The sequence below is a fragment of the Podarcis liolepis genome (assembly GCF_965112155.1).
Source record: "Podarcis liolepis genome assembly, chromosome: W".
NCBI classification, from domain to species: domain Eukaryota; kingdom Metazoa; phylum Chordata; class Lepidosauria; order Squamata; family Lacertidae; genus Podarcis; species Podarcis liolepis.
Genome location: NC_139568.1, coordinates 27,308,293 through 27,328,906, shown reverse-complemented (window position 1 = coordinate 27,328,906; position 20,614 = coordinate 27,308,293).

Genomic DNA, 20,614 nt, shown 5'->3' with positions numbered 1-20,614 from the left:
CTGTTGCATAGGTACCCTGGGTGATTTAGAAACCACTTGTTAAATGTTGATCAAAAGTAAAAATTTACAAATGTATGGGGAAAGGTAGTGTTGTCAAAAGGGATGGGGTTTTAAATCCTATGTTCAGACAGATGGGAAGAGAAGTGAGAGGGTTACGGGGGACAAAGCAGTAAATCATCCCCCTTGCAGTGTCTGTGTTTAACACAGAAACAAGGACACTATGCAGCCCTTGGTGGAGTCTGGAAACCAGGTTAAAATGGGGCCAGAGAACACTCAGGAAAATTACAAATTACCAAATATTGCATAGCAGGCCAACCCCCCAGAGCAAGAGTACCTGTGTCATTTAAACATACAACCTCCTTTTGTTATCATAGAGGCGGTTCTGTAAATTTGACATACTTTTACAAGTAGCAGCAAAGGGAATTTGGAATATATTTGCAGACCTGTGTTGTGTGCGTACCTCACGAGTCTTTTCAAGATTGCATCTTGCTAACTGTGATTGTATGATGAATCTGTTTCCAAAGACCCCCGTTAACACCTAAAAGCCACCTCTCAGACGCAGCACAAGGTGGAGGAGGAAACACAGGGTAGTATGTGCTTTAATTATAATTTGCAGCTTTTAAAACTTAAAGGGGTGTGCAAGTTAGATTTTATTATAGATCTCAGCTCAGTTTAAAATAAGGATGAGCACACTATTTGATACCAAAATTGGTTTTTGCACTACCTTTCTTCTGATATATTTTTGAAATGCGTATAATTTTTATTTGTAAAAGGGATGAACAATTGTGTCCCAAATGTTATGGGGAGGGTGTTGAAGTAGTAAGAGCTGGAGAAGGTAGAGGGAAGTAGAAAAGAAGGTGAGAGGTAGAGGGTAGAGAAGTGAGAATGTTGGAACAGGAGAAAAGTTGGGTAATGGGCTGTAAAGACGGTTGAGTGTTTATGCTGATGAGTATTAATGAAAGTAATATATTGATGCTATTATTGAGAGAGTTTACTAAATATAGTAAAAGCTGAATTGCATAAAGGGTGTGTGTGACCAGCGACACACTGGTGTCAAAGTCTTGCATGTGCTGTTAGCATGCAGTCAGATTCTTGGTTGAGGTTTTCGTGAGTAAAACCAGCTTTTAAATAATTCTGAATTAAGAATTAAGAATCCATAAATTAACAGCAAGAGTAGGGACCTGGAATATTGTTTGTGCTCTTTTTAGTATGTCCCTCCAATGAAAGATACTCACTGGACATCTATTAATTGAAAATTGAGATGACTCTGAGTGTACATGCCAGGAGAGGTCTTAGGCAAAATAATTTTTATTTCCCTGTTTACATTAGGCTGTGGAAAGTGTTCCAAAACCAACATCTTATATGAGACAGGGAGATATTGAAGCTCTTTGTGTTGATTGAACCTCCAAAGTTGTCAAATGCATTAGTGACAGCAGAATCAAGATGTTGATAGACAAATACCTCAATGCTTATTGATACAATTACCCCCCCCCACTAGAGGACTAGTGGGTAGATCCAACCCAATATTTGTGTTAATAATGTCTACAGCTTCAAAAGCAAACAAAAGCTCTATTAGAGGCTTTTTCCTTCAATTATACAATCTTGCAGGAAGTGCAGAGAAAGTGGAACTTGGGTTTTCAAACCAAAATGCTAAGTAAAACAGAATGATGTGAACACTGGCCCAACTGAATGCATGAATGTGTGAATCCATTTAGGAAGAGTGTTGGGGTGAAATAGCAATTGTGTGTATTGGGAAACTGGGACCTTAATTCATAACGCAAATAACACACACCAAGCAAGAAGCCCCACTGTCTGTATTCGTTCTTTTGTGGTGTGTGCCTTTCTTTGTGGTTTCAAATATGAAAGTTATCAGGCACTACTTCTTATCAGGGCTGCTGATGTCATATGCTTTCGTAGCCTTCTCCGACATGGTGGTGTTCCCTAAAATGTTCCTAGTGCTCTAGGTCAGATATTTAGTTTCACATTATGAAAAGGAACAAGCAGGAACCTTTCCCCTAAACAGTGTCTTGCTTGGTACCTGCTCTCTCAACACCCCCCCCCCCATCTACTCTACATAGGATTGAATTAACTAGATATGAAGAAGAAAAAAAAGAGTTGGTGTTAAAGAGTTGAACTGCACTCTGTCTCCTTCTGTGTGTGATATATACAGATGCAGGAATGAGTTTATATTTAGTCAGCATGAGTTGCTTATTCCTCCTGTTTAATAGGAATACCCTTTCTGACTGTCATCAGATGTCTTCTTATAAGAAAATTCAGCCATACAGCAGGTAGCACTTAACTTATTGTTGTACTGTAGCACCCTGCTTGTGGTTAACGCTTAGCTGGAATGAAATATTCAACGCAGCAATAGAGAATTTAAAATAATTATTTATTTGTCAGACAAATAAATGAGAGGCACAGTGGTATATGGTTACCAAGCTCTGGCCTGGCCTCCTGCCATTATGGCCAGCACTTATATTCCCTTAATCCAGCCCCCTTTGCTCCTCCTTGGGCTGCCTCTGTCCAATCAGCCTGGTTGGATTTCCTATTGGCTGATTGCTATATCCAATCCTAAAAGATACACCCACATCCTCCTGTCCTTATATGGAACACAAACAGCTATATATTGTTACATCTATAAATGACAAATAAGTAGTAATATATCTTACATGTGTCTCAACAAGGAATCTTAATTACCAGCTCACCTCTTGCCCTCCCTGCCCTATTGCCTTCTAAAACAAATGGTTAATCTTAAATTTTTATCTTAAACATATGTCAAGGATCTTGAGTTTCACATCAACATTGAAAGATATCCTTCATTTGAAGGTTTCTAAACAAATGTCTGACAGCTAATATATCAGGACAGCATTTGATGGCGTCTTCCTGTCTGGCAGGGGGGCTAAACTGCTGGCTGACTTAATTCCAGGATAAATACAACTCTTCTAGCATTTGTTAAATCCTTTGCATAATTACATTTAAGCCAATATATTTAAGCTAATATATTTCATACATTATCATATGTAACCTTTTAAAAGGAATAAGGCCTTTTTAAAGTAGAGAGAGAAAGAAAAAAAAAAAGAACTCAGTTTAAAACAGTTTCAGAAGAAGCCTCTTCAGTTTACATCCCCCCCCTTCAGCAAGCTGCTTTTCCCATTATCTGTTTAAGGAAGAAACAGCTTTAAAAAGACTTCCCAGCTAGATGCTTTAAAAAGACTTCCCAAAAAGCCTCTCTTTCTCTGTCAGCTAGATGTTTTTTCTCCCATTTGCCTCTGGCCTTAGAAAATACAGCTCAAGGTTTAAAAGAGGCCCATGGTATCATTTTACTATTTGCCCATTCCTAATTATATTTATCTCTGCCTTTGTTATCTTCTGTAACATGTAGGGTCAGTGTCATTACTCAGTCTGTAATTTCAGCTTTTACGACTTTGAGAATTGTTTTCTGCTATAAATCAAGGGGGGGGGCCCTTGTCTTAGGAGAATGGCCAGGGTTTTCTCTGCCTGGCATGAAACATTTGAAAATCTTTTAGGCTCTCTCTAATATACAAGTCCTGATCAAACATTAATAAAATGCAGGCTTATGCCTGATGCCTCATTCCCCCCTTTCAAGCTCAAGGACCTTCGTCCCAAGTGTCCTTGATAGCTTGACCTTCATCATATTCCTGAGGTAAAGCTCTGTATAGGGCCATGATATGAGGTAGAGTTTCATTTGAAACCATCTTGCTAATTGTACTTCTAAAACATGAAATGATACATGGCATCATACATAAAACCATTACCACTACTGTCAAGAAAAACAAGCAAGACAATAGTATCCCTTTGAGTCCTGTGACATTAGGTAACCAATTGGTGAGCCATCCCATATCCCATCCTTCCCATGTTTGTACTGGGACATGTGCTATATTCTCCATTTTTGTGGCCAACACACGGATTGCCTCACCATTATCTGAAATGTTAAAGCAACAGGCATTCCCTGTCAAGTTCAAAACTCCACATAGGCCTCCCTGCTTGGCAAGTACATAATCCATTCCCATTTTCAGCTGCAAAATGGCGGCTCTACTTTCATCCAATTGTTGTGCAATAAGTCTCAAACTCCGGGCCGTTGCATTGGTTACAAGTTCCACTACTGCTTGCAATCGAATTATTCTGTTTAAATTATAAATAGGATCCCGTGCCCCTTGTATGAGCTCACCAGGATTCCAGGAGGCAGGATCATAATAGGCTATAATGCGCTCTGGTGGCCAATCATCAGTACCGCTCCAACTTTGGGTACTTCCTCCTGCTATACGAGAAATATCAGCGTTTCTTCGTGTTCGCTTGGGCAAATTAGTGGGCATAATCCACATTGGTGGTAATACCCATCCCAGGAAACAAGTCCCACTCCATTTGGAGGGGAGTTTCTTGTATGCCCATTCTCCACATATCCACCACAACCATCGTGTCTGAGGTCTTTGGTACGTGGAGTACAGAAGGCGAAATAGCAAAAGAGGTAGAGAGTTCACAGTGCAGTATGTTAGATTGCCTTTTTCTGTCACAGTTATGTTCCATACCACTTTCCATGCATGAATAAAAGGAGGTGCACAGGGCAAGGCATCCCGAGTTCGATAGGTAGTATCGTGTGCCCAGGTATTCTTAATATTATCCCAAGTATAGTGACAATGAGAAGAGCCTATCATGGTAGAATCAGCTGCATCTGATGATTTATGTACACAGAATTCCCCTTGTACAGGTATAACTCGTAATGGTTTAGTTGAGTTCCATCCGGGAAAATTCTGTACTTCTGTCTGGTGTGGTATTTCGCTTACCATACCAATGGCATCTAATGGTATCGGTAATAAGGGCATACCTCCCTCTGAATCATCTGGCCCGAGAGAGCAAACAAGGCAATTGGTCCTATTTGCAACATTGGCTACCATTTCAGCTAAACCTACCCACATATTGTGGTCATGGTGGAATCCATATTTAGTCAATTTGGCCAGATTCAAGGACCCTTCCCCTTCCCAAGGGATCAGGATTAATAATAGAATCATGTTGATGTCTAGCATATGCATTCCTTCCACAAAAGATTACCTTATAGTGATAGCAAATAAATATTAGTCCCAATATAATTCCCCCAGTGACAGAAATGGGGAACCACCAAGACCAAAACATATATCCCGAGGATCCCCAATGAGTAATATCTCTGATAATTGTTCCACAAGGGGGTGGGCAGTCAATTAATTGTATAAGAGAATCTTTCCTTTCACAATCGCTGGTTCAGATGCTCCTCAAGCTTCAGGCGTGCGCAGGTCAGCCAGCTTCCAGGTTGTGGCTGCAGCAGGCCGGTCGTCTAATGTTGCCCGTGACCTAGCCCGTTCCCGGTAGGGCTAGATACAGGGGTTTTTGGAGAGAGTCAGTTTAAGAGGATTAGAGGGGTCACCTTTGCACGTCCAACTGCCTTCGGACTTCTTCAAACGAGAGTGATGAATCCAGGGGGTCACCTCAGCTACCTTCACCGCTGTTGGAGTAGAGAGCAAGACGGTGTAAGGTCCACGCCACTTAGGTGCAAGTGGATCACGTTTCCACTCTTTCACCCATACGCTATCGCCAGCCTGGAACTGATGAATCGGCTCGGCAATGCTGCACGGCGTGCGCTCGAGGACCCACCTGTTAAGAGAAACAAAAACACGGGAGAGAGATTGCACTTGTCCCTGTGTCACATGGTCTCCTATTTGTTTAAGATCAGCTGGAATATCCTGAACAAAGGAGGGCGGTCTCCCATACAGGAGCTCAAAAGGTGACAACTTAAGTCTTTTTGTGGGTGCACACCGAACACGAAACAGTGTTATGGGTAACACATCTACCCATCCCAATCCCGTTTCCTGGGTTAATTTTGCCAATTGGGTTTTCAGAGTCCGATTCATTCTTTCAGTTTTCCCTGAACTCTGAGGCCTATAGGCTGCATGCAGTCTCCATTTCACTTGTAAGACTCGACATACTTCTTGTACTACTTGATCAATGAACGCTGGCCCATTGTCACTTCCAATGCATCTAGGTAATCCAAACCTCGGGATCAATTCAGTGAGGAGTCTCTTAGTTACCTCTCGTGCCTTTTCAGTTCGGGTGGGAAAAGCTTCAACCCATCCGGTAAGAGTATCTACAAACACAAGGAGATACTTGAATCCATTAGAAGGGACCAGCTCTGTGAAGTCCACAATTAGGCTTTCCATGGGGACATATCCCACATGTTGGATTCCAGGAGGTTGTACCGGTCCCTGCCTGGGATTGTTTTTAGCACAAAGAACACATTTCTGTGAAATGCAAGTTGCTAATTGTGATAGGTTAATAATATACAACTTCCGACTGAGACTCTCTCTGGTTGCAGTACCGCCAAGGTGAGTAGATTCATGATAATTTCTTACAATTGTGCCTGCTAGATGATGAGGTACATAAATCCTATTGTCTGGCAGGATCATCCAACCGTCCTTCACAACTGCTCCTTCCTGTTCAGCCCACTTCCTCTCTTCTGGGGTATAGTGAGGTTTAACTTCTTCTGGAGCTACCTCTGGTATGAGGGCTGCTATAAATCCTCCCACAGGCTTTTGGGCTGCCTCTCGAGCTGCTTTGTCAGCAGCATGATTTCCTCTGGTTATTGGATCCCTTCCTCGTCCATGACCTTTGCAGTGCATTACAGCAATCTGTTCTGGAGCCCATACTGCTTCTAACAGGATTTCTACTTCAGGTCCATATTTCAAGGCCTTCCCGTGGGCTCCTATTAGACCTCTTTCTTTCCATAGAGCACCATGTGCATGCAGGGTTAAGAAGGCATATTTAGAATCAGTATAGATGTTTGCCTTACATCCGGCTGCCAATTGCAGAGCTCTAGTTAAACCTATAAGTTCAGCTTTTTGTGCTGAGGTGCCAGCAGGCAAAGCTTCAGCTTCCACAACTTCCTCATTGGTGACCACAGCATATCCTGCTCGTCTGGCACCTTCATGCAGGTAACTGCTACCATCAGTATAATATACAACATCTGGATTTTTCAATGGTTCATCTTTCAGATCGGGTCTACTGGAATAAACTTCATCCATTATTTGGAGACAATCATGTGATTCTTCATCATCTACCTCTGGTAGGGGCAGCAAAGTCGCTGGATTGAGCATATTCACTACTCGTAGATGAATCCTGGGATTTTCACACAATAGGCCTTGGTACCTAGCCATCCTTGGGTTCGTTAGCCAATAACTACCCTTATATTCCATGAGTGTCAGAACAGCATGAGGTACATTCACATACATTGTCTGGCCGAAGGTAAATTTATCAGCTTCTTTGACAAGGCTTGCAGTGGCCGCTACTGCCCTTAGGCATGGAGGCCATCCTTTTGCTACTGAGTCCAATTGTTTTGACAAATAAGCTACTGGACGGTTCCAACTTCCTAATCTCTGGGTCAGGACTGCCGCTGCAATCCCATTCTGTTCATGTACATACAGCTGAAAGGGTTTTTCCGAATTAGGCAGTCCAAGGGCTGGGGCCTCCATAAGTCGTTGTTTGATAACTAAAAAGGCTTGTTGCTGCTCAGGTCCCCATACGAATGGGTCCTTTTCTGCACCTCGAGTGCTTTCATGTAAGGGCTTGGCCAGACTGCTGAAATCAGGTATCCATAGTCTACAAAACCCTGCTGTTCCCAGGAATCCTCTGAGTTGTTTCCTTGTGGTAGGTTCCTTGATAAGGCAAATAGCTTCTTTCCTCTCTGGCCTCAATGCTCGTTGTTGGTGTGAGATGTCAAAGCCCAAATATTTGACCTTTTCTAAACATAACTGTGCCTTTTTCTGGGAAACTCGGTAGCCAGCTTGCCAGAGCAAGTGGAGCAGTTCCTCTGTACCTTCTTTACAGGTATCAAAATCCTTTGCTGCTAGTATAAGGTCATCTACATATTGCAGAACCACCTTTTCTCCAGGTATTGAGGGGTAACTTGTTAGATCCTTCGCCAAGGCAGTGCCAAATAAAGTTGGGGAATTTTTGAATCCCTGGGGCAATCTCGTCCAAGTTAGCTGGCCTTTTGTTCCTGTTAAAGGGTCTTCCCACTGGAAGGCAAATATAGGTTGGCTCTGTGGTGCCAGCCGGCAACAGAAGAATGCATCTTTCAAGTCCAATACAGTAAAAAATGTTGCTTCTGGTGGGATCAAACTCAGCAGGGTGTATGGGTTTGGTACATTTGGGTGCAAGGTCTCGATAGCCTGGTTTACGAGCCTCAAGTCCTGCACTGGCCTGTATTCATCTGTCCCAGGTTTTTGAACAGGCAAAAGGGGTGTGTTCCACTCTGATTGGCAGGGCTTAAGCAGACCATATTTTAATAGGCGGTCCAAATGTTTCTGGATGCCCTCTGCTGCTCGCCGGGGTAAAGGATATTGCTTTACAGATACAGGGGTAGCCATAGGTTTTAAGGTTACTACAATTGGAGCTATATTCTTGGCCATTCCTGGTGGGCTATTTTCGGCCCATACTCCTGGTGGCACCTGTAGAGTTCGGAGGAGCTTGTTTAACTCTGTATCCAATGTGGGTTGGACTTGCAGGGCTGACATTAGGCGCCATGATTGTTCCTTAGGTACTGAGAGGGAAATTATTCCTGCTGCCTTTGATGGCAATTTCATTTCTGGACCTCGAGGAGTGAAGGTGATTTGGGCCTGCAATTTGGACAGCATATCTCTACCTAAGAGAGGTATTGGACACTCAGGTATATACAAAAACTGATGGGTTAAACGATGTCCCCCAATCTGGCATTCCAAAGGTTGGAGGAAAGACCTCTTAGCTGACTGACCAGTGGCACTTTTAATGACTACACTTTTGGATGCCTTTTTCTGCAATAGTTCTGGGAGTACTGAGTATTCAGCCCCAGTATCAATCATAAAGTCTATTAAATGGCTTCCTAATTGAATCGTGACCGTGGGCTCCTGGAAGCCTAACTTTATGGAGTCCGGTCTTTCCTAGTCTTGGGTAAAATCCTCCTCTGCCAGTCCAATGACATTGTCCCTACTCCGTCCTTGTCCAGGTCTCTGATATCTTCCATCTCGGATCATTCCCCGTCCCCGTCCCTGGTTTCTTGGGCCGGAGCCTGGGCCTGGGCCTGGGCCTGGGCGTACTTCTTCCAACCTCAGGGGTTCAGGACACTCCCGCTTCCAATGACCCTCCTTCTTGCAATTTGCACATTGATTCCTTCCCAGTGGTGGATTCCTTCCCCGCCCTCTTCCTCCATTTAAGGGGTGGTAGTCTTGCTTCACTGCTGTGGCTAGCATTACCATCTTTTCCTTCTGCCACTTCTTCTTCTCTTGTTTCTCAGCCTCATCCCTATTCCGATAAACTCGGCGTGCAATGGCCATAATTTGGCTCATCAGCATCCCTTCCCATCCTTCTGATTTCTGAATTTTCTTACGAATGTCAGAAGCGCACTGGGCCACAAATGTAGCAGTAATCATTCTGCTGTTTTCAGGGGCTTCAGGGTCAAAAGGAGTCCATATACGATAGGCTTCTTGCAGCCTCTCTAAAAAGTCTCCTGGACTCTCATTTGGTTTCTGTTCTACTTCTGAGACTTTAGACATATTAGTGGGCTTCTGGCATGCCCTGCGGATACCTTGCACAAGCGTCTGGCGGTAGGTGGTAAGTCTGGCCAGGTGAATTACATTGTTTGGATCCCAATTAGGATCTTCCAAGGGAAAGTTGTCTTGGAGATGACGGTCAATATTAAAAATATTTCCCACTCTGGCCTGCTCACGCAAATATATCTGTGCCTTTTCAATTATGTCTCTCCTTTCCTCAGTGGTGAACAGAGTATTCAGGAGCTGGCGGCAATCTGTCCAAGTAGGACTATGAGTATTTATTATTGAAGTCACCAAGTCCATCATAGCCTGAGGTTTTTCTGCGAAAGATGGGGTGTGTGTTTTCCAATTCATCAGATCTGTAGTCGTGAATGGAATATATTGCAGGGTCGAAGTTCGAGGTGGCCGTGGTCCGAGTTGCCCGTTAACCAGCACAGGCTCCTCAAGTGCATCAAATACTCTTCTGAGAGGGGCTACTACGTGATCTTTCTCTTCGCTTTGCTCTAGGGGCCTCAAATCATAGGGGATGGTATTTGTCCCAAGGCGTTCTTTTAGCAGCTTTATACGCCTGGCTGTATTGCTTGCTGACCGATTAAGGTCTCCCTGTAACTTCTGTAATAATTCTCTAGGATTTGGATGTACAGGAGTTTGGGGTAGGCAATCAGTTGTTTCACTAAAAGAGACTGTAGATGGAGTTCTACTGGGACTCACAGATGGAATAACCACTTCTGCTTGGGCTTTATTATAGGCCTCCAATGCCTCCTGAAGATATTTATCATAATCTATCAAGGAATCAAGTTCTGTGACTCCAGCCCCATTATTCATTCCACTTTCTTGCCTTGGGGTTACAACTGGTGGAGGGTTTGGATTAGGCTCCCTTCGATGTGGAGCATAAGGTGGAGGTGGAAGCAGCTCTTCCTCTGGTCCCTCAAAAATGGGTTTGAGTTTATTTGGCAAGATTCCTTTTCTAGCTTCGGCTTTTACAGCCAATAATTTGCATCGTTGGACTTTGCATTCCCTTATCCATGGAGGATTTTTATTTAATGTGCTCAGCCAGGAATCTATATATGAAAATTGTTCTGGGCACCCTCCAATTTCTTTGGCGATGTTGGACCAAAGTTTGCTTACTAAATTTATATCAAAGGTTCCTTGAGATGGCCATTCAGTATTTTGCTTCGGCCACTCTAATTCACATAACGTTCTCAGGCGCTCTGGCGTCATTTTGACTCCATATGCCCCTGAGAAGGCTTTCTTAAAATTATTTAACATACATTCAAGAGGTGTATTTTCCCCTTTTGAACCCCCAACTCCCATTGTATGGCCCTGTGAAGTATCCACTCAGTCACTCACACACACGCTTCGTGGATTTCCTTGCCTGGTGAAGTCGCCTTACCAGGAACCGAAGTACTGCCCACTCCACACTCAGGTCAGCTACAGATTGCTCTGTACTTTCTCACACATACAATGCGCTAGATACTTCACCACACACTACCTCCCAACTTTCCCTTTTCCCCCACCAGACCACCATCTGATGTATCCAACCACCTAGCGTACTCAGTTCCCACTTACTGAGACGCAGAAGTTTGATCAAGACTTCTCTTCCTCCCAATTAATTGGAGGGCCAAAAATCCCTTTGTGCACTTACCCCTGGTTGGTTCCGTTTCCCCCCGGTCCGTCGCCGCCAGTGAGCAGGGTATCAGACAGACGAGACTTCTGCGTTCCCCCTGGAAAAATTTACCAGTGCGCGCTTGGGTAAGCAGTTTAGAGATCCTCTCTCTTGTACCCTGCTCAGTAGAGCGAAGGGGCTGCGTTCCAGCAGACCACTTATCCGAGTCACGGCACCATAAAATGTAGCACCCTGCTTGTGGTTAACGCTTAGCTGGAATGAAATATTCAACGCAGCAATAGAGAATTTAAAATAATTATTTATTTGTCAGACAAATAAATGAGAGGCACAGTGGTATATGGTTACCAAGCTCTGGCCTGGCCTCCTGCCATTATGGCCAGCACTTATATTCCCTTAATCCAGCCCCCTTTGCTCCTCCTTGGGCTGCCTCTGTCCAATCAGCCTGGTTGGATTTCCTATTGGCTGATTGCTATATCCAATCCTAAAAGATACACCCACATCCTCCTGTCCTTATATGGAACACAAACAGCTATATATTGTTACATCTATAAATGACAAATAAGTAGTAATATATCTTACATGTGTCTCAACAAGGAATCTTAATTACCAGCTCACCTCTTGCCCTCCCTGCCCTATTGCCTTCTAAAACAAATGGTTAATCTTAAATTTTTATCTTAAACATATGTCAAGGATCTTGAGTTTCACATCAACATTGAAAGATATCCTTCATTTGAAGGTTTCTAAACAAATGTCTGACAGCTAATATATCAGGACAGCATTTGATGGCGTCTTCCTGTCTGGCAGGGGGGCTAAACTGCTGGCTGACTTAATTCCAGGATAAATACAACTCTTCTAGCATTTGTTAAATCCTTTGCATAATTACATTTAAGCCAATATATTTAAGCTAATATATTTCATACATTATCATATGTAACCTTTTAAAAGGAATAAGGCCTTTTTAAAGTAGAGAGAGAAAGAAAAAAAAAAAAAGAACTCAGTTTAAAACAGTTTCAGAAGAAGCCTCTTCAGTTTACATCCCCCCCCTTCAGCAAGCTGCTTTTCCCATTATCTGTTTAAGGAAGAAACAGCTTTAAAAAGACTTCCCAGCTAGATGCTTTAAAAAGACTTCCCAAAAAGCCTCTCTTTCTCTGTCAGCTAGATGTTTTTTCTCCCATTTGCCTCTGGCCTTAGAAAATACAGCTCAAGGTTTAAAAGAGGCCCATGGTATCATTTTACTATTTGCCCATTCCTAATTATATTTATCTCTGCCTTTGTTATCTTCTGTAACATGTAGGGTCAGTGTCATTACTCAGTCTGTAATTTCAGCTTTTACGACTTTGAGAATTGTTTTCTGCTATAAATCAAGGGGGGGGGGCCCTTGTCTTAGGAGAATGGCCAGGGTTTTCTCTGCCTGGCATGAAACATTTGAAAATCTTTTAGGCTCTCTCTAATATACAAGTCCTGATCAAACATTAATAAAATGCAGGCTTATGCCTGATGCCTCAGTACCATAATTCTAACTGAACTACTGTCCCAAGTCAATTAAGCACGTGAATATGTATATCAAGGATTAAATTATTTGCAGAGAAAATAAAATAATAATTGGGGAAAACTAGGAAGGACTGTCCTATAGTTTATTTAAAGGGTCAATCAACTTCCAAATGCAGCCCAACAGAATCTGCAGAAAGAATTTAAAACAGAAGCATATCTTAAGAGGCAAAGGTAGGATAATCACGGTAATATGCTGCCTTCCAAGAGGATCTCATTCTTTTGTGATTTAATTTCTGCTTGCAATTTGTGTGTATATGCTACAATCACATTTAACCCTGGAGAAGAGAGCCAGCACCTGGTACATTTTTTTTGTTTTTTTTTGTTTTTAAGCTTTCTGTTTGTGTGAATGATTTCAGATGCCAGATCACCACCTGTGTTGCCTTGTTAATGTACTTCATCTTTGTGTCAGTGTCACACACACACAAAGAGAGAGAGAGAGAGGATGAGAAGGAAAAAAAATAATAATGATGATGATGATGATGTTGGGACTGAAGAATTTAGAAAGGACCTAAGAAAAGGAGGTGAAGTAAAAAAAATAATGACAGTACAAAAGGGTGTTTCAGTATATAAGATCATATAGCGATAAAGTGGGTGTAGCGCCTTTGGTCCTGAGGGCAGCAGAGTACAGGGATGGGAATTGGCTGAAGAAATAGAAGGCATTAATGGGGTAATGGGGCCCTTTGGATGTCCAGCAGTCCTTTGTTGGGCTCAAATTGTTGTTTTCTGTGTGTATTGAATATATGCTACATGGTGATTTGTGGACCTAGTAGGTATCTAAAGCCATTTGCACATGGCGGAATATGTTTTTTATCAAAGTAATTTTATCAAGGTAATTGTTAGACCCTGATGATGACCAACCCATAGCCTATTTGTCTGAAAAATTAACCACTACGAAACAAGGTTTGCCTCCCTGCATGTGAACAGCAGTGACTGCTGCCACTCTGATTACAAAAGCTGACAAGTTCACCTTTGGACAGGAAACCACATGCGTCACTCCTCACACTGGGCCAGCATTGTTGGACATGAAAGGAACTTATTTTCCTATCTCCCTTTGCCAAGCACTGCTCATGCACCCGCAGTTGCAGTTTCGAGTTACTGAGGTTCTTAACCCGGTTACACCACCACCTATGGGAGAGAATGGGCCTCCAACACCTGACTGCATATATTCCAGCAGGCCTGATTTGAAGGATGAAGCAAACCCCAGGCAGTATCAGATTGGACTGCTACGATTGATCTACACCAACCCCTTCGACTCACCCTACAGATGCCGCCTCACGCTTCTCCTCACCGCATTGGCTCGGCGCCCACCAGACGACCGCCCTGCTGGTGCCACTTATGCACGGCAAAAGAAGAATCCAGCATGGACTAAAAGAGGACATTTTCTTTTCTTTCCCTTTGAATATATAGCTTTGTATATAGCTTTGTGGGAGGTACCCCAGGTATTAGAAGAAGAAGGTATTAGGAAATAGATATATCCCTGTGCCCAAATGATGCAGGTAGGGCTGTGGGGGGACATGGTTTTGGCCAGGATGGTAGTCTTCTGATTTCTGGCCATCGCCGCACCCACACCGCTTAAGGTAACCCAGCGGCTAATGAGAGAATGGGGTGCCCGCAACACGCAGAAATGGAAGCCTATTCTGCAAACCGAACCAATTGCACAGTCTGCACTCTGGGACCAACAGATGCTTTGGAAGGAATACCAATCCTCCCTGTGCCTTGGAATGAGTCCTCAGTTACGGCCCCGATTTTGGGTTCCGCCGGATTTTGGGCTGCGTTAAATTTGGCAGAAGGAGCCTGTGGCTTTAACATCTCTGACCATGGTGTAGCTATTCGACACCTGGCAACAGAAAGAGAGAAAGTAGCCCATGCTCCTGTCCCAACCAGGAACGGATGGGACATGTCTTGGCTAACTGAGTGGCTTCCAAACCTTGGGTGGCTTAGAGGACTTGTAACGATGTTAATGGAACAATCTTGCTTCTTTTCTGCTCCTGTATACACTGCTTAATGCAATGCTTGCAAAATATGATGCGTAAAATGATGTCACGAATGATTCGGCCCCAGATTATAGCAGTGACACGAGAATACCAGCCAGTACCTTGGGACGAGCCGAAAGGCTGTCCAAAAGAAGAGGAGGGAATGAAGGAATGGGTTTCCCAAACCCAAAACTGACTGTGCAGGCATTTTTAAACTGCACCAAAATCCCCATTTCTCCTTAGCTAAAATGCATAAACTTTAGCTGTTGAGCAAATGCAAAACAAGAACACAGCTCTCTCCTTATCAGTTTGACGGCAAGACTGGCCTTGACTTTACCAATAGAACAGACACAGACATATCTTATGTTCTGACCACAAATGATGCAGAGACCCAAGTCTGGGACTAACGCCAGAGCATGTTCTCGGAAGTAGTGACCTCTTGCTCCAAGATAGGAGTAGGAACAGGAATATCCTTTTATGGTCAGGAGTGCAGGAAGGAAATCCCTTTTATGGTTGAGAGTACCAGAGCGGGAACATATGTGATGTCAACCTACGTATACAAGCTGACGTGGTTGGAAGGAGGGAGAGGGTGCCTGGAGGATATATATACTGCCTGAAACTTGTCATTTCTTTGGACTTGCTGTGGACTCACCACGCAAGTGCCTTCTGCTATCCGGAGAGCAGAATAAACTCTTTCTTTGAACCAACTCGGTGTCATTTTGACTTCCTTCCTCCTGTCACGGAGCAACGCAGACCCAATCGGTGAACTCCAATAAGGCTACACTACTATCCCTTTATTTGCTCAAATATAGTGTGTTTACAATTCATAAAGACCATCAGATTCAAGCTGCATTTTCTCTGCGTCCTTCTCTCTCAGTGCAGCGGCTGAACTGCTTTCGGTTCCCACTCAGCTCACAGCATTCCAAGCTGCTTTCGTCACGTCCTGGCGTACTACCTTGTAAGTGCCTCCTCTAAGGCTTGAGGCACAGAAGGTTAACCCTTCACTAAACCCAACAAGCCAGAATCAGAGAATCAGAATCAGAGTCAGATCCAGATCTTCGGTATGGTCTTAGCGCAACTGCTCCTCCCACCCGCGATAACAGAGATTGGGTGTTCCAATACACCCCCCCGTAGGGAACCTGCCCCAGCCATTCTGTTGGCTGAGGCCCCCTCCCAGGCAGCCCTGACCCTTTCCCCTTAAAAAGCAAAATACAAACTATACAATAACCTAAAAAAAGTAAAAGAAAAACAAAGCAAGAAACAATTATGCTAAACTTAAAATAATCCCCGCCCCAACTAAAGATTTGTCCCACCCCAGAAAGAAAATAACAACAACAACAACAACAACAACAACAACAACAAACCACCGTTTGAGGTGCAACAGAGACACAGCCAGAGCCAGAGCGAGACCCTGAATCAGTGCCATAACCAAGCCCTCATTCAGAACCAGAGCCTGAAAAAGAGCCACAGGCCAAACCAGAGCAACAGCCACAGCCACGAGCCACAGCCTGAGTCTGCAACAGTACTTGCTACAGTGCCGGAGCCTGAAACAGAGACACAGCCTCAAACAGAGCCTGAGCCTGAAACAGAGGCAGAGCCACAGCCTGAGTCTGAAACAGTCCTTGATAGAGTGCCAGAGCCAGAGCGAGACCCTGAATCAGAGTCAGAGTGAGACCATGAATCAGAGCCAGAGCCAGAGCTGAAAGGAAGCCAGAGCCAGAGCCAGAAATAGGGCTTGATACAGGGCCGGAGCGCAAAACATAGCTGCAGCCACAGCCTAGAGCCACAGCCTGAGTCTGCAGCAGTACTTGATACAGTGCCGGAGCCGGAGCCGGAGCCGGAGCCGGAGCCGGAGCCGGAGCCGGAGCCAGAGCCAGAGCCAGAGCCAGAGCCAGAGCCAGAACAAAACCCTAATTCAGAACCAGAGCCTGAAAGAGAGCCAGACCCTGAAACATAGCTGGGTCAGAGGCACAGGAAGAGCCATCATGAGACCCTGAATCAGAGTCAGAACCAGATCTTCATTCAGAACCAGACCCTGAAAGAGAGCCAGAGCCACAGACAGAGCCACAGCCGAGATCCACAGCCTGCCGAGATCCACAGCCTGAGTCTGAAATAGTGCTTGATAGAGTGCTGGATCCTGAAACAGAGACACTGTCTGAAACTGAGCCTGATGCTTAAAGGTAGCCAGGGGCAGACGGAGAGGCAGAGCCTGATACAGTGCTTGATACAGCATAGGAGCCTGAAGCAGAGACACAGCCAGATCCAGAGACACAGCCAGAGCCAGAACAAAACCCTAATTCAGAACCAGAGCCTGAAAGAGAGCCAGAGCCAGAAACAACTATTAGTTAAAAATATGTCGCCAGATGAAAAAGCGTAATTAGAACAAATAATACACATTAAAATCTACCCCAAAATCAAGTGTCAGGGCTGCCACCCAGTCCCAGCTCACATAGGACCAAGTCAGCCAGCGTTCAGTTTCAAAGAGTCTTTATTGGATTACAGGTTCCATTTCCAAACTGCAATGTGCAGCCCTACTTCTTCTAGGTCAGAACGACGAAGACCCGTCTGAGTCTCCGCCTCTAGCGCACCAGCTTAATACCCTAGCCTTGCTCCACCTCCTGCGCCTTTCCTTCCGTCTCTGGGTCCTTCTGCCCCCCTGGGTCTCTCCTTTCCTACTCTCTTCAGACGCGGACCCCCCTGATCCTTCCGCCTCCTTGCGGCGGGCTTTGGGACCCGGCTCACTCTCTGGGCTGCTGACTGCGCCAGCTTCCGCTACATTTGAACTTGGCGCGCGCGCCCAACTCTCCACTTTCCTCTTGATCGTTTCATCGCTCCCCGAGGTGGGCGTGACTACTCCTGACTCATGCCCTCCCTCTTTCTGAAAGTCTCCGGAACCCGATATCTGGTCCCCTTTCTCCCCGCTGCTCCCGGCTGGGCACGTGGGTCCCGATCTCCAACTGCTGCTTTCTGATCCCTCTCTGGACCCTTCTTCCTGGGGTGTCCCCCTGCTCTCCCCCCTTGCTCTGGCTGCTGGCGCTCCCTTCTGGGAATCCTCGGACTCGCTGGACAGGCTCGGTGATCTCGGGTCGTCATCCCCACTCATCCTTCCTTCGTATTCCTCCCCCTCGCTCTCTGTCTCCTCCCTTCTCTGCGTCTCTGCTCCTGAACCCCTGACATCAAGTATTTAGGATTATGGATAACACCAAAGAATATTAACTTATATGAAGATTGTTAGGATATTTCCGTTCCACCTTAAAAGGGAGCAGGATGTTTGTGTCACAGCCTGCGTATTTCCTGTTTTCACAGGATGTTTCTGTTGTGTCTTTTGCTTTCGTTTTCTCACTCTCTGTGTCTGGAGACACTGACGCAGGCAGTCATGTCTTTCTTTGTTCTGATCAACGCTGAATAAAACTTGTAAATAATGCTCTCCTGAGTGCGACTTTTGCTGTGCATTGTCTCCTGATAGAGTGTGCATGAGCTCTAGAATGTGGCAAGATATTTTCTAGAAACTCATGTCGCTAATTGCTGATACTACGTGCTTACGGGAGATCGATGGATCGTCCGGCAGACGGCTTGGGGCCATGATAGACTTTGTCTCCCTGGCAGTATCCCAATTGTTGGAAAGATATCAAAAGACAGTTGGAGACATGGACAAGGTTAAATTTATCATTCCTGGGCCGTATTTCGGTAATTAAAATGATAGTTTTACCGAAGCTACTCTTTCTATTCCAAACGATTCCAATTACAGGAAAGACCAGCAGTATCAACAAGAGGCAAAAAGAAATTTCTAAATTTTTGTGGAAGGGTAAAAGACCAAGAGTAAAGCATAAGATATTAATAGATACTGTAGAAAGAGGTGGCTACGGGTTACCAGATTTGAAGCTATATTACGAAGCCTCATGTCTTCTCTGGTTGAAAGATTGGTATTTATTAAAAAATTGGGATATTTTAGATCTAGAAGGTCATGACACCCTGTTGGGTTGAAATGAACGACAGACAAGTAGGTAGGTGTCATACGGGATACATCTCCCCTAATGTTTACTGCTGGTGCTGCAATTTCGCAAAGTAGGCAGCAATGATTTTATTGGGTGGCTGAGGGGGAGAGAGAAGCCGAGACAAAAGACTTATGAGTCCAGGAATGCATTGGAGGAAGCAACATAGCAAAATCAATATACATGTTATAATAATGGCATATTGAAAGAGATTACGAAGCCAATTCAGGTTTGGCAACCAGCCAGTGAGCCACTGGGTGAATGAGTCCCACAGGCCAGAAAGTCCAACGTCCTGTTTAATGTGGTGTGTAAGATTTTGCAAATGAGAGATTTGCTTTTGGATGGCTTTGGAATGATCAGTAATATTAAAACAACACATGTCGTCCACTTGTTCACAGCCATAATGATGAAGCATCAATAGATAATCGATAGCAGCGCAGTTCTGCAGAAGACCATGCTGGAGTTCACTCTGCTCTTTATTTAGAAGATGAAGCGCTTGAGAAGTAAAATTCAGGGCTTTTGCTGCAGAACAAGCTAAAGAGTTAATGTTCCTACTATTGCGTACACCCAATCCAGGGACTCCTAGGAGAGAAACAGCTAAAGAGATATATTCAGACCTACTGGGAAGAGAAATTGAATCGTCACAATCGTTAGTCAATGCAATAGAGCGGCGATATCGAGAGCGGGTCAAATGATGCTTTTTGGGTAATACGATGGACAAACGGCTTAAGCAGCAGGGTGTGCCATGGCTGATGTTTGCTGGAATGTAATTAAATGTATAGCCAGGACACGTCCAGAACCAGCCAGCAGGTACTTCTTTGTATTTATATACATAAGAAATATTTACATAATTAGAGCAGTGGAAATTATCCTTGCCCATTTTCACACAGTTGGATTTTGTGCAATTGACCATACGGGCACAGGTGACATTAAAAGAAGCCACGTATGGGGTCAACAAATCAATGGCCAAAGGTGGGCGTCGGCGCACTTGGTTACCCCAGTTGTGGCACCCAGAATAACCAAGGGTGTGAAGAGAATCATTTTGGGGTAGGGATGAGAAAAACCAGGTATCATTTTGTATGTCAAAAGGGTCATGGCAAACAGGGATAAGGCAGGAGCCAAGGATTTCACCTATTGATACCTGTTGGGTTAGGCAAAAGGAAGAAAGATTGAGGGTCTTTGCAAAAGATTCCCACACATTTGTTGGTGTGGAGTTACCGCTATTAAGAGCGGAAGCAGAAAGAGGCAAAAACAAAATGCTGAAAATGAACACTAAAGCAAGTAGCTTTTCCCCCGTTATGGGCCATTGTTCTACCCATACCGGGGTGGTTGATTTCCAGTGGAGGGGGAGTGCAAGCTTACTCATTTAATTGAATGGTAGCTTGTAATTGTTGTAGTAAGTCTCTGCCCCACAGATTGAGATGGATTTTTAACACACAGGGCTGGATATATGCAATGGTTTCAGAGCTATCAGGCAGAGAAACAGGCAGCCACTGTACGCTTTTGGAAGAGGTTTGAGGTCCACCTACACCCCAAACTGCAGAGGCAGACTCAAGGGGCCACGTGGGGTCCCAGCAACTACTGGAAATTACAGAAATGTCCGCGCCTGTGTAAATCAAGCCTTCCAGAACCTTGCCATTTGTCTTGTACTTACGAAGAAGTTTCTGATGACCAATCCGCTGGATTACAGCTAACAGCCGCGGAGAAAAAGGAGAGAGCTCGTGCAAATTACTATCAATAATAGAAACAGTAGGGTGAGAAGGGAGCACCACCAAATGCGCCCAGGACTCACCCTTCTTTAACTGCATGGGCATGTGGCTCCAAATTACTGAGCCAGTGTGGTGTAGTGGTTAAGAGCGGTAGTCACGTAATCTGGGTAACCGGGTTCGCGTCTCCACTCCT